The sequence below is a fragment of the Callithrix jacchus genome, chromosome 10, assembly GCF_049354715.1.
Source record: "Callithrix jacchus isolate 240 chromosome 10, calJac240_pri, whole genome shotgun sequence".
Taxonomy (NCBI): Eukaryota; Metazoa; Chordata; class Mammalia; order Primates; family Cebidae; genus Callithrix; species Callithrix jacchus.
Window position 1 is genome coordinate 131,161,750 of NC_133511.1, and position 14,465 is coordinate 131,176,214.

Here is a 14,465-nt window from a genome sequence, read left to right on the forward strand (position 1 = left end):
GGCGCCGGACGCGGCGGGGAACCTGCTTCTGGGAATCCGCTCCCACCACGCCAGGCCGATTTTTGTATTGTTAGTAGACGCGGAGTTTCACCATGTTGGGCAGGCTGGACTCGATCTCCTGACCTGGTGATCTGCCCTTAGTCTCCCAAAGTGCTGGAATTACAGGCGTGAGCCACGGCGCGCAGCCGAAAACACCTTAAAAGGCAAATCTTGCGGGGTGCAGCGGCTCATGCCTGTAATCCCAGCATTTGGGAGGACGAGGCGGACAGATCACCTGAGGTGGGGAGTTCGAGACCAGCCTGGCTAATAGGGAGAAACCCCGTCTCTACTAACAATACAGAAAATTACCCCGGCATGGTGGCGCATGCCTGTAGTCCCAGCTACTCAGGAGGCTGAGGCAGGAGAATCGCTTGAACCCAGGAGGTTGCAGTGAACCGAGATTGTGCCATTGCACTGCAGCCTAGGCAATAAGAGCAAAAGTCTGTCTCAGAAAAAAAAAAAAAAAAAGAAAGAAATGCCGGTTTTAATGGCACACACCTCTAATCCCAGCTACTTGGGAGGCAGAAGGCAGAAGAATGGCTTGAACCAGGGAGGTGGAGATTGCAGTGAGCCGAGTGTCCCACTGCACAGCAGCCTGGGCTACAGATGGAGACTCTGTCTCAAAAAAAAAAAAAAAAAAAAAAAGCCAACCCAAGTGTTGGAAGTAGATGCTCGGTGCTGCAGAGAAAAATCAGCACTGAGACAAAGGATCTTTCAGCAATGAAACTTTTACTTCCTGGACTGCGGGAGGGGCACCCTTGCTGGCCATCCTGCTAGAGAGTACAATGAACAAAGGGAGACAGACAGATTTATCCATTACACGTTGGGGATCGTCCTTACTGCCTTGTCTGATCTCCCTTGGTTAGAGTCAGACCTCACAATCCAAACAAAAACCCGACTGGCTAATAACTTGAAACTTTTCCAAACAGGTAAAAGCAATGGCGAGCTGGACATGCCTGTGAGCACGTCCAGCACAGCTATCTTGGTTAAAATACGAGGACATAGAAGGTACTACATGCCTGCAAGCATGGCATGTTAACAGCTACATAGGATAGGGCTTCACAAAGTTATTAGCACACGTATTCTTTTTCTTTTTTTTTTTTTGAGACCGAGTTTTGCTCTTGTTACCCAGACTGGAGTGCAATGGCACGATCTTGGCTCACCGCAACCTCTGCCTCCTGGGTTCAGGCAATTCTCCTGCCTCAGCCTCCCGAGTAGCTGGGACTACAGACATGCGCCACCGTGCCCAGCTAATTTTTGTATTTTTAGCAGAGACGCGGTTTCACCTTGTTGACCAGGATGGTCTCGATCTCTTGACCTCGTGATCCACCCACCTCGGCCTCCCAAAGTGCTGGGATTACAGGCGGGAGCCACCGCGCCCGGCCTAGCACAGTTATTCTTTAATAAGAAAGGGAACTTTAAAAAGGAACTTTTTTACTTCCCACACCAAGGTTCACAATAGTGTCGATATCTTAAGGAGTAATTGGGGAAGTTACACGTCTTGTCTTATGACCTCCTCCGGAATAATGGCTGGTAATATTTAGAATTCCAGCCCCTCTCATCCTAACTTGGTGACTGGTGGCCTTTCACTCATTTTACAGAACAATCTAGTTTTTGGGACACTAGACTGTTTTTATTTATGTATTATTTAAACTATAAACAGCCAGGTGTGATGGCTCATGCTTGTAATCTTAGTACTTTGGGAGGCCAAGGCAAGTGGATCACAAGATCAGGAGTTCTGGACCAGCCTGACCAACAAAGTGAAACCTGTCTCTACTAAAAATATTAAAATTAGCTGGGCGTGGTGGTGGGCACCTATAATCCCAGCTCCTCAGGATGCTGAGGCAGAAGAATTGCTTGAACCCGGGAGGCAGAGGTTGCAGTGAGCCGAGATCACCCCCTTGTACTTCAGCCTGGGTGACAGAGTGGGACTTCGTCTCAAAAACAAAAACTAAAATTAAACCTGGCTAATTTTTTTTTTTTTTTTTTTTGAGATGGAGTCTTGCTCAGTCCCCCAGGCTGAAATGCAATGGCAAGATCTCAGCTAACTGCAACCTCTGTCTCCTGGGTTTAAGCAATTCTCCCTCCTCATGCTCTAGAGTAGCTGGGATTATAGGTGCCACACCCAGCTAATTTCTGTATTTTTTTAAAATAGAGACAGGGTTTTACCATGTTGGCCAGGCTGGTCTCGAACTCCTGACCTCAGGTGATCTGTCCACCTTGGTCTCCCAAAGTTCTGGGATTACAGGTGTGAGCCACGGTGCCCGGCAATGTTAAAGTTTTCTGTAGAGACAGGGTTTCTTATGTTGCCCAGGCTAGTCCCCAACTCCCAGCCTCAAGTGATTTTCCTGCCTTGGCCTCCCAAAGTGCTGGGATTACAATGGTGCTTACCACCATGCCTGGCTAATTTTCATATTATCTGTAGATACGGGGTCTCACTATATTGCCCAGGCTGGTCTGGAACTCCTGAGCTCAAGGAATCCTCCTACCTTGGCCTTCCAAAGTGCTGGGATTACAGGCATGTGCCACCACACCGGGCTCCCTTGATTTTTATCTCTGTGACCTGGAAGTGGAAGGTAGTTTTTCTGCACCTGTTCCAGCATCTATTGAGAGAACTTTCTTCTCTCTATTGAAATCAAAAATAGGAAATCTGCATCACAGAAGAAGGTATACAGCAAGTATCCATCTTTTGGCTTCCCTTGGCCACATTGGAAAAACTGTCTTGGGCTGCACATAACATTCACTAACAGTCCGGGCGCTGTGGCGTGCACCTGTAATCCCAACACTTTGGGAGGCCAAGGTGAGTGGACCATGAAGTCAGGAGTTCGAGACCAGCCTGCCCAACATGATGAAACCCCATCTCTACTAAAATAATAAAAATTAGCTGGTCTCACTGCATTCTAGCTTGGGCAACAGAGCGAGTCTCTGTCTAAAAAAAAAAAAAAAAAAAAAAAAAAATACACTAACAATAGCTGATGAGCTTTAAAAAAAAATCGCCAAAAAATCTCATGTTGTAGGGCTGAAGGCCCCACAGGGTCCTGGGGTGAGCCTTATGCTGTGCTGAGGCGCATGATCCGGGAAATAAAGAGACAGGACACAGAAGTACAAGGAAAACACAGCTGGACTCGGGGGTCCACACCACCTGTAAGCGGAGTCAGGCGAGGCCCCGAATGTCCAGAAGCAACAATATTTATTGTGTATAGGTTAGGGACAGGGCAGTGAGTGAAATCATCTTTAAGGACAGTGATAGGGTCGTGAGCAATAAAACATGGGGTCCACCCCCATTAGGTCACCGAGGCTGGGAGGTGGACAGTGCGCAGCAAGGGGCCCGTTCCCATGAAGGCAAGGGCCGTGTGCAGTAAGGGGTCCACCCCCATTAGGTCACCGAGGCTTGAAGGTGGGCCGTGCGCAGTGAAGAGGGTGCAGTGTGCAATACTTCTATCTATGGGCAAACTACTTCTAAGAAGATTTATAGGAGGATCCTTTAAGTCACAGAGCAGTGACAGAGCTGTCAGGGTTACCGCCACCTGCTGGCAGCTTCCAGTGGGTTCTATGGGAAGATGCTTTTCGAGCAGCACAGTAGCAAGAGCTGATAAGAGTTCACAGTCACCAAGGTGGATTGCCGGTCTGAGGGTGGCCTTCCCCAAGAACTGGAGCAAGGTCCTACAACGCCTTTACCAGGAGCAGTGGCTCTCGCCCCAAGCCTGCCACACAGCGGGTATCTTTGCGATACTGAACGCTGCCGCCTGGGCCATGGGTTCTTGTCCTGGCATAACTGTTTTCCCTTAAATCATGCTCTGCGCCGTGTCTGCTCTAGGCATTCCTCCGATTATGAGCTGTTTATTCCTTAATTCATGCTCTGTACTGTGTCCACTCCAGGCATTCCTCCGAATGAACTAAGATATAATTATATATATATGTAGGGAAATATTCTTTAGGCACTCCTCATACTATCAACTATTATATGATTACATATAGGGGATTATATAAAGGGATTCTTCAAGCCCTATTTCTATAAACTAATATATGATTATGTAAAGGATTACATAAAGGGAAATAGCTGAGTAGTGACACTGTACAGTGAGATATTCCTCAAGCCCTAACTGCCAGGGTTCTGCTTAGCTCTCATTCCTCGGGGCCTATATGGGGGGTTACCTACACATTTTAAGAAAGGTCGCAAATTTGAGTTGGGCCACATTTGGCCTGCGGGCCTCGGGTCGGACGAGCGTGGTGGTGCACAGTGTTTATTTGGCAGGTGCAAATGAAAACCACCATGAGGGCCAGGGCGGCAGCTCACGCCTACAATCCCAGCACTTCAGGGGCCGAGGAGGGTGATCACAAGGTCAGGAGCTTGAGAACAGCCTGACTAACATGGTGAAACCCTGTCTCTACTAAAAATACCAAAAAAAATTAGCCGGATGTGGTGTCAGGCACCTGCAGTCCCAGCTACTTGGGAGGCTGAGGCAGGTGAATAGCTTAACCCAGGAGGTGGAAGTTGCAGTGAGTCGAGATCATGCCATGACACTCCAGCCTGGGCAAGAGAGTCAGACTCTGTCTCAAAAAAAAAAAAAAAGAAAAGAAAAGAAAGAAAACCACCATGGGATCTGTCCACATGGATCATTGTGAAAACGAAAGACCGGCCAGGCTAGTGTCGGTAAGGACGCAGAGCCTCAGGAACACCCATCCCTGCCGGTCGGAATGAAAGTGGACAAGGGCCAGGCACGGTGCCTCTCAACTGTAATCCCAGCACTTTGGGAGGCTGAGGTGGGTGAATCACCTGAGGTTGGGAGTTCGAGACCAGACTGGCCAATGTGGCAACACCCTGTCTCTACTAAAAATACCAAAAATTAGCTGGGCATGGTGGCACGTGCCTGTAATCCCAGCTACTCGGGAGGCTGAGGCGGGAGAATTGCCTGAACCCAGGAGGTGGAGGTTGCGGTGAGCCGAGATTGCGCCATTGCACTCCAGCCTGGGTAACAAGAGCGAAACTCCGCCTCAAAAAAAAATAAAAAAATACAAATACAAAAATTAGCCAGGCATGGTGGCGAGTGCCTGTAATCCCAGCTACTGGGGGGTGCTGAGGCAGGAGGATCACTTGAACCTGGGAGGTGGAGTCTGCAGTGAGCTGAGATCATGTCACTGCACTCCAGCCTGGGCAACAGAGTGAGACTGTCTCAAAAGAAAAAAAAAAAAGGAAGCAGAAAAAAAGCTGTGGAAAATGGTTCTATGGTTCTGATAAACTTAAGCATGTAAGCATGTGCCTGCAATGTGAACTGGCAGTTCCAGTCCTCAGTAAAAAGTTCCCCACAAAAAGACCGACACACAGATCTTCATAGCAGCTTCACTGACAAGAAGTCCAAACCGGAAGCAACCCAAACGCCCATCAGCAGGAGAATGAGCCGGCACACTGCAGCCCCTCTGCAGAGTGGAGCACTGCCCACTAGGCAGAGGGATGGGCCCCAAGGGGTGTTGTGCGGGAACAAGGGCACACGTGCACTCAGGGTATGGCAGCCCACGCCTGTATTTCCAGGGCTTTGGGAGGCCAAGGTGTTAGAGGCGTTTGAACCAGAGCAAATCCATCCTGAACAGAGGCTGGGTAAAATGTGTCTGAATCACTGGGTGAGATAGGTCAGTACAAGATACAGGCCATAAAGACCTTCCCGATAAAACACGTCAGGATAAAGAAGTCTAACCCTACCGAAACCAAGAGGGCGATAAAAGTGACCTCCGCTCACCCTCACTGGTCACGACACACTAATTATAACGCATTAGCAGGCTCAGAGCCACGGGCATTTACAAATGCCTTGGCAATGGCGGAACGTTACCCTACATAGTCTAAAAAGGGAAGGAACCCTCCGTTCTGGGAACTGCCCACCTGTTTCCTGGAAGAGTCATGAATAATCCACCCCTTGTTTAGCATATAATCAGGAAATGACCCTGAGCATGCTCAGCAGAGCAGCCAGGTCACCGCTCTGCCTACGAGATAGCCGTGCTTTCGTTTCTTTACTTCTCTAATAACTGTTTTCTGTTTTTTTTTCTTTTTTCGAGATGGAGTTTTGCTCTTGTTGCTCAGGCTGGAGGGCAATGGCAAAACCTTGGCTCAGGGCAACCTCTGCCTCCTGGGTTCAAGTGATCCTCCTGCCTCAGCCTCCAAAGCAGCTGGGACTGCAGGCGTATGCCACGATGCCCAGTTGATTTCTGTATTTTTAGTAGGGATGGGGTCTCGCCATGTCGGCCAAGCTGGTCTCGAACTCCTGACCTCAGGTGATCCACCCGCCTCGGCCTCCCAAAGTGCTGGGATTACAGGTTTGAGTCACCGCACCTGGCTCCAAACAGCTTCTCTTCACCTGCCCTCCCTTACTTCCCCTGGACGGCCAGCAAGACCCTCTACTTCTGAGATCTGTGTGGGGTGAGGATGGCTGGCAGGAATGGTCAGCGTGGCTCCATGCTGCAGGTGGGAGACAGGCATGAGTTCCGCTACAGGGCAAGGGGATCCTGCCCGGCCTGTGTGCGGTGGAAGAGGGGGGTGTCTGTGGACTTTGCACCTAACCTTGGAGCTGACTCAGGGAACAACCTGACCTGTTCCTTTTCTTCCAGTCTTGCATGAAGGAGCGGCGAATCTCACTGAGCCCTCTGCCGGCTGAAGCAGCCCCTCCCTTTGCTCCTGGGGTGTGGGACACAGCAGAACTAAAGAGAGTGTGTGTGACGAACCTGCAAGCCTCAGTCAGTCAAGGCTGCCTTCCTCACCCTCAGCATGGTTATGAGGTGTTGCAGTTGCAGACCTCAAATCATCACCTGTCGCGGACAAGGTCATTTACCTGTAACTGCCTGATGTGTTCTTCTGCCAGTGCACAGAGGACATCAGTTCACGGAGATGCAGCATGGCAGTAAAGAATGTAATTGATGCAGCTGGGCACGGTGGCTCAAGCCTGTAATCCCAGCACTCTGGGAGGCCGAGGCGGGTGGATCACGAGGTCAAGAGATTGAGACCATCCTGGTCAACATGGTGAAACCCCGTCTCTACCAAAAATACAAAAAATTAGCTGGGCATGGTGGCGTGTGCCTGTGATCCCAGCTACTCGGGAGGCTGAGGCAGGAGAATTGCCTGAACCCAGGAGGCGGAGGTTGCGGTGAGCCGAGATCGCGCCATTACACTCCAGCCTGGGTAACAAGAGCGAAACTCCGTCTCAAAAAAAAAAAAGAATGTAATTGATGCAAGGCTGGCCATGCCCCAGGGGAGACGGAGTTATTACTCAAATCAATCTCCTCGAAAACTCAGAGACTGCGGTTTTTCAAGGATAGTTTGGCAAAGAGGGGACCAGGAGTGGGGAGTGCTGGTCAGCTGGGCCAGAGTTGAAGCTGCCTCCTGCACTGACTGAGGCCCTGGGTGGGAGCCACAGTGTCAGAGGCGTTTGAACCAGAGCAAAGCCATCTTGAATAGAGTCTGGGTAAAATGAGTCCTTAGACTTGGCAAGTCCCGGTGGAACCGTCAGTCATCATGATGTTGGCAGCGGTCCATCTGCATCGGCCAGTGCGAGGACACCAGCTGCAGTGGGGGAGACAGAGCGGGGGCTGCACACTCCGTGGAGCTGGTGGGGCTGGGAACAGGTGACCTGTGCCCTACTGAGTTGGCATGGTGGGAGCCCAGGCTCCCAGGCACAGCTGCAGGTACCCAGCCATGGCTCGGGACCTGGACATCCGTGTGCTGTCAAGGACCTGGGAAGCCCCTGCTCCTGCAGGCTCAGCTCCCACTCCCTGGCCTCTCCCTGCTGCTGGTGCCTGCTCTAGTGCAGAGCACAGTTGTGGCCAAGTGCAGGCGCTGTTGCAACCCAGCCAGGTGTGCACACTCTCGGGGCGGTGCTGCCACACCAGCCCCCTGCTGTCTCTGCTCCCTTGGTACTGGAGGGCTGAGGGCAGCCTGGCATGGGCCTACAGGCACCCCTCCACACAGATAACTGGGCACTGTGGATGACGCGTTGATGGTGACGAGAGGCAGACAAGTCCCTAGGTGGGAAGGAGTGGCTCCCTGGTGAAACCCTATGCTTAGGCCAGGGACGACCTGAAGCCTGGGGTGGGGCTGCCCGGTCCAGGTGGAGTCCGAAATCCAGAGTGAGAGCTTCATGGATGCCTTTTGGCCACCTGGATGGCCACCCATGGACCAATCAACACTCAGTACCTTCTGAGCCCATAAAAACCCCAGGCTCAGCTAGACTCAGAGATTTGTTGGGAGGACCTGCGGGCAGACAGAAGCTACCCACACTGGGTCTTCTCTCCACTGAGAGCTGTTCTGTGGCTCAGTCAAGCTCATCTCCGCCTTGCTCACCCTCCAGTTGTCCGTGACACCTCATTCTTCCCGGATGCAGGATAAGCATTTGGCACCCGTCAAACGGCTGGAGTGAAAGGAGCTGTAACACATTCCCAGCCCACTGGACAAGCCGCTGGCGGTGATGCTGAAAGACACTGAAAGAGCTGTGACAAGCGGACTGAAACATGCCCCCACGACCCCCCACCACCCGCTCTCTGCACAGCAGAGAAGAGCTGCAGCCCTTCTGGGAGCCCAGACCGTGGGGATCCCCAAGCCAGGGGTGTGACGTGCTGTAACACCGTCTTTGGGGCTCTGTGGTTCCTGGGGTCTCTGAGCTCTCAGGCACTGCTGCCTCCCCGTCGTCCAGACGCTGGTGCCTGCAGCGGAAGCTGCGTGTGGTATGTCTGGTCCAGCCACAGCCTCGCATGGAGCCGGCGCCTGTGCCAGCGCCTGGAGCTGCCTGGCCTGCTGCGGCCCGACCTGCACTCGCTGGCTCACACACCCCTTGCCACACTGCACCTGGGATGCAGACTGGTAGCATGAGCTGGGTGCAGCCCACCAGCCCAGTGGGGGAATGAGCCCAGCAAGTGCAAGCAAAACTCAAGCCACAGAGCTCCCTGGCTGTCGAGGTGACACCTGAAGGACCCTGTGATAATCGGAAATGCAAAGCCTGAAAAGACATCTTTTCTTTTTTCTTTTTGGCAGAGTTTCGCTCTTGTCACCCAGGCTGGAGTGCAATGGCGCCATCTCGGCTCACCGCAATCTCCGCCTCCTGGGTTCAGGCAATTCTCCTGCCTCAGCCTCCTGAGTAGCTGGGATTACAGGCACGCGCCACCATGCCCAGCTAATTTTTTCTATTTTTAGTAGAGACGGGGTTTCGCCATGTTGGCCAGGATGGTCTCGATCTCTTGACCTCGTGATCCACCCGCCTCGGCCTCCCAAAGTGCTGGGATTACAGGCTTGAGCCACTGCGCCCAGCCTCCCCTTTTTATATATCAGGGCCACCTTACCCCAGCATGGCCTCACCTCAGTCACATCAGCAGTGACCCAAATGAGGTCACAGTCTGCGGTACTGGAGCAAGGACTGACACGATTTTTAGAACTTAATTCAACCCAGAGCATCCTGTTTTTTTTTTTTTTTTTTTTTTTTTTTTTAAGATAAGAGTCTCGGAGGGTGTTCAGGGGGTAAAAAAAAAAAAGAAAGAGACAGAGTCTCACTCTGTAGCCCAGGCTGGAGTGCAGTGGCACGATCTCGGCTCATTGCAACCTCCACCTCCTGGGTTCTTGCAATTCTCCTGCCTCAGCCTCCTGAGTAGCTGGGACTACAGGTGCACGCCGACATGCCCAGATAATTATTATTATTATTATTATTTTTTGGCATTTTAACAGAGACAGGGTTTCACTGCATTGCCCAGACTGGTCTTGAACTCCTGAGCTCAGGTAATCCATTGGCCTTGGTCTCCCAAAGTGCTGGGATTAGAGGCGTGAGCCACTGCGTCCGGCCATACCCTGTTTATTTTTATTTATTTATTTCTTTTGAGACAGCGTCTCGCTCTGTCACCCAGGCTGGAGTGGCAATGGCACCATCACAGCTCATTGGAGCCTCGAATTCCTAGGCTCAAACAATTCTCTCGAATCAGCCTCCTGAGTAGCTGGGACCACAGGTGCACATCACCACATCCGGCTAATTTTTAAATTTTTAGTGGAGACAGGGTCTTGCTATGTTGCCTAGGCTGATCTCAAATTTCTGGGTTCAAACAGCTCACCAGCCTTGGCCTCCCAAAGTGCTGGGATTACAAGTATAAGTCACTGTGCCCAACCTCCTTCTCTCTTTTTTTTTTTTTTGAGATGGAGTTTCGCTCTTGTTGCCCAGGCTGGAGTGCAATGGTGTGACCTCGGCTCACCGCAACCTCCGCCTCCTGGGCTCAAGCAATTCTCCCGTCTCAGCCTCCTGAGTAGCTGGGACTACAGGCACGTGCCACCACGCCCAGCTAATTTTTTGTGTTTTTAGTAGAGACGGGGTTTCACCTTGTTGACCAGGATGGTCTCGATCTCTTGACCTCGTGATCCACCCGTCTCGGCCTCCCAAAGTGCTGGGATTACAGGTTTGAGCCACCGCCTCCAACCTCCTTCTCATTCTTGCTCCAAAAATAGTTTGGAGGCCGGGCGCAGTGGCTCACACCTGTAATCTCAGCAGTTTGGGAAGCCAAGGTGGGCGGATCACTTAAGGTCAGGAGTTCAAGACCAGCCTGGCCAACGTGGTGAAACCCCGCCTCTACTAAAAATACAAAAATTAGCTGGGCGTGGTGACAGGCACCTGTAATCCCAGCTACTCAGGAAGCTGAGGTAGGAGAATCGCTTGAACCTGGGAGGCGGAGATTACAGTGAGCCGAGATCATGCCACTGCACTGCAGCCTGGGTGATAGGGTGAGACCCCCATCTCAGGAAAAAAAAAGAAAGAAAGAAAGAAAAAAGAAGAAACCAGTTTGGAGCTCACAGTGCTAAGAGGGTCTGAGGACCCCCGGAGACTCATGGACTCCACCTAGAGCGGGAGCTGCTGCCGTGCTTGCCACTCAGCGTTCCGTCCAAGTGGCCTTCGGTGAATGCAAGTCTTTAAAAAAACATTTTTCATTAAAAAATTTTTTTTGCCAAGCACGGTGGCTCACGCCTGTAATCCCAGCACTTTGGGAGGCGGAGGCGGGCCGTTTGAGACCAGCCTGACGAACATAGTGAAAGCCCTGTGTCTACTAAAAACACAAAATTAGCCGGGTGTGGTGGCGCATGCCTGTAATCCCAGCTGCTCAGGAGGCTGAGGCTGGAGAATCGCTTGAACCTGGGAGGTGGAGGTTACGGTGAGTGGAGATTGGAGTCCACTGGACCCCAGCCTGGGCAAGAGAGTGAAACTCCTTCTTAAAAACAAACAAACAAACAAAAAAAAAAACTTTGGCTGCGTGCAGTGGCTCACGGCTGTAATCCCAGCACTTTGGGAGGCCGAGGCAGGTGGATCACTTGAGGTCAGGAGTTTGAGACCAGCCTAACATGGTGAGACCCTGTCTCTACTAAAAATACAAAAATTAGCCGGTTGCGGTGGCAGGTGCCAGTAATTTCAGCGCAAGAATCCCTCGATCCTGGGAGGTGGAGGTTGCAGTGAGCTGAGGTCACACCATTGCATTTTTGCCTGGGTGACAGAGTGAAACTCTGTCTCAGAAACAATAAAAAAATCACAATATTACGATCCTGGTTTACTGCAGCCTCGACCTCCAAGGCTCGAGGGATCCTCCCCGCTCAGTCCCCCAGGTAGCTGGGATCACAGGCACTCACCACCACTTGGCTAATTTTTTTTCTTTTTTTTGAGATGGAGTCTCACTCTGTCACCCAGGCTGGAGTGCAGTGGCACATTCTCGGCTCACTGCAACCTCTGCCTCCTGGGTTCAAGCGATTCTCCCGCCTCAGCCTCCTGAGTAGCTGGGATTACAGGCGAGGGCCACCATGCCTGGCTAATTTTTGTATTTTTAGGAGAGACGGGGGTTTCACTACGTTGGTCAGGCTGGTCTCGAACTCCTGACCTTGTGATCTGCCTACCCCAGCCTCCCAAAGTCCTGAGATTACAGGTGTGAGCCACTGTGCCTGGCATGCCTGGCTAATTTAATAATTGTTTTTGTAAAGACAGGATCTCACCGTTTGCCCAGGCTGGTCTTGTACCCTGGGCTCAAGTGATCCTCTTCCTTGGCTTTCCAAAGTGCTGGGATTATAGGTGTGAGGTACTGTGCCTGGCTGCAAGTCTTTAATTTTGCCAAAATCAAACTCATCAACTCCTTTTTTTATTTGTTTTTATTTTTTTGAGATGGAATTTCGCTCTTTTGCCCAGGCTGGAGTGAATTGGCATGATCTTGGCTCACTGCAACCTCCGCCCCCTGGGTTCAAGCCAGTCTCCTGGGATTATAGGTGCCTGTCACCACACCCGGCTAATTTTTGTATTTTTAGTAGAGATGGGATTTCACCATGTTGGCCAGGCTGGTCTCCAACTCCTGACCTCAGGTGATCCAGCCGCCTCGGCCTCCCAAAGTGCTGGGATTACACCGTGAGCCAGCGCGCCCGGCATCCACTCCTTTTTGAAGTTCTGTACAAAGTTCTTCTTCCCCTTCCTCACATCATGTCTTCACACCTCCTGTGACCTCGGCCGTTTTGCGTCTCTCTCTCAAGACGCCCAGTGCTGCTGGGGTTCGTTCAGCTTTGTGGGCTTAGCAGGGATCCTCTCGTGTTCTCCACACACAGGGCCATTTTCTCAGTAGCACTCTCACCCCCTCCCCAGGTAACAGGTGCACCCGGCTGGGCCCGTGGCACCCTGACAGGTGTGGGGGCATCTTACCACGCGTGCTGCTTTGCCAGCCTCTCGGTAAACCAACCGTTTGGGGACATCTTTTAAAAAAAGAAACAGCCCATGGCTGGGCGCAGTGGCTCACGCCTGTAATCCCAGCACTTTGGGAGGCCGAGGCGGGTGGATCACGAGGTCAAGAGATCGAGACCATCCTGGTCAACATGGTGAAACCCCGTCTCTACTCAAAATACAAAAAAATTAGCTGGGCATGGTGGCGTGTGCCTGTAATCCCAGCTACTCGGGAGGCTGAGGCAGGAGAATTTCCTGAACCCAGGAGGCGGAGGTTGCAGTGAGCCGAGATCGTGCCATTGCACTCCAGCCTGGGTAACAAGAGTGAAACTCCGTCTCAAAAAAAAAAGAAAAGAAAAAGAAACAGCCCTTCCTAAGTGGCACAGGAAGCCCTTCTTGGGTCCTGCTGGGCCTGACTGGGCGTGGGTGGACAGGGCCAGCTGCGGGGAGGAGAGAAGGGGAATGACAGCCACAAAGAGATGCTTGTCCCAAGACAGACAGGCCTTGTTGGTGGGGATATTTGCTTGTGGCCACTGGCAGTCCCCCTGGTAGTTCAGGCCACCCACGCTAGGTCTGGGGTTCAAAGCCCTGCCCTCCCTCCTTACCCAGCGTGCACACTCCCACATCCAGGGACAGACCCTTGGCAACCTGGGCCCCGTGGGGACACCCTCTTTCTGTGGACCTGCCTGGTGGGGAGGTGGGCGGGGAGGCTGGGGTGGGGTGAGTGGTTAGGACACGTTGGAACTATGAGAGATGGCATTTTACCCCAGCTCCTGCCCCAAACTTGCACCTTGAGCAGGTGACCTGGCCCTCTACACGTCATGCTTATCCATGCCTGCCTCACGGGGCTGCTGGGGCAGCACTTGGAACAGTGCTGGCCCGAACAGCGATGCCCTCAGGGAGGAAGCGGAGCGATCCTCACCCCTGGGGTGGGCAGCCAGAGCAGACACAGAGAGCCAGCCCACCTGACACCAGGTGACCTGTGCCCATTGCCAGGCTGGTGGGGTCGATGGTCCCATCTGCTCTCGAGGGGGGTCTCAGGAGGTGGCATGAAGCCCCTTGGAAGAAATAGGGAGAATTTCTGCAAGTCCAGAGGTCTGCACAGACAGCTGGGGCCACGGTGCCTGGGACTCAGGGCTCCTGGGGCGCCAGCCTGCTTGGGGCTTGGCGCTGGGATCTGGGGGTCCAGCTTCCTGGGGCCTCCTCAGCTGTCCAGGAGGCAGAGGGAGGGCTCCAAGTGGGCTAGAGGAGGTGGATGGGGAGGGGGTTGAGGAAGCAAGTGTAGGTCTGGGGCCCTTGGGAGCTGAATAGCCTGGAGCCGGCATGTGAAGCCCAGATGATCCTGGCTAAGACAGGCTCTGTTTCTGGGGTGGTCGGCCCCTCCCCCCCTTCCAAGGCCTGGCATCCCGGGGCCCACAGAGGCCAATTTTGGAACAGATGTAGCCCCGGGTGCCCGTCCCCATCCCGAGGTGGGGGCTTGGCAGGCAGAGCACCCATCCCACTGCTGGGGGTCCCTGGCTCCCAAGTGGCCGGATCTGTGGGTGGCAGGGAGGGGCCGGCGCCCCATCCCTCCCCTTTTCCTCTTGGGATTGTCTCCGTGTCTGCAGGGTCCATCTGACAGGGTGGGGGCCCTCTTCTGGGGGGCCTGGGAGAGGGATGGTGGCCATCAAGCCGGGATCATGGTTCCGAGGGCACCAGACACTCTCAGCCGACCCGATCCTGGCCAGACACTGT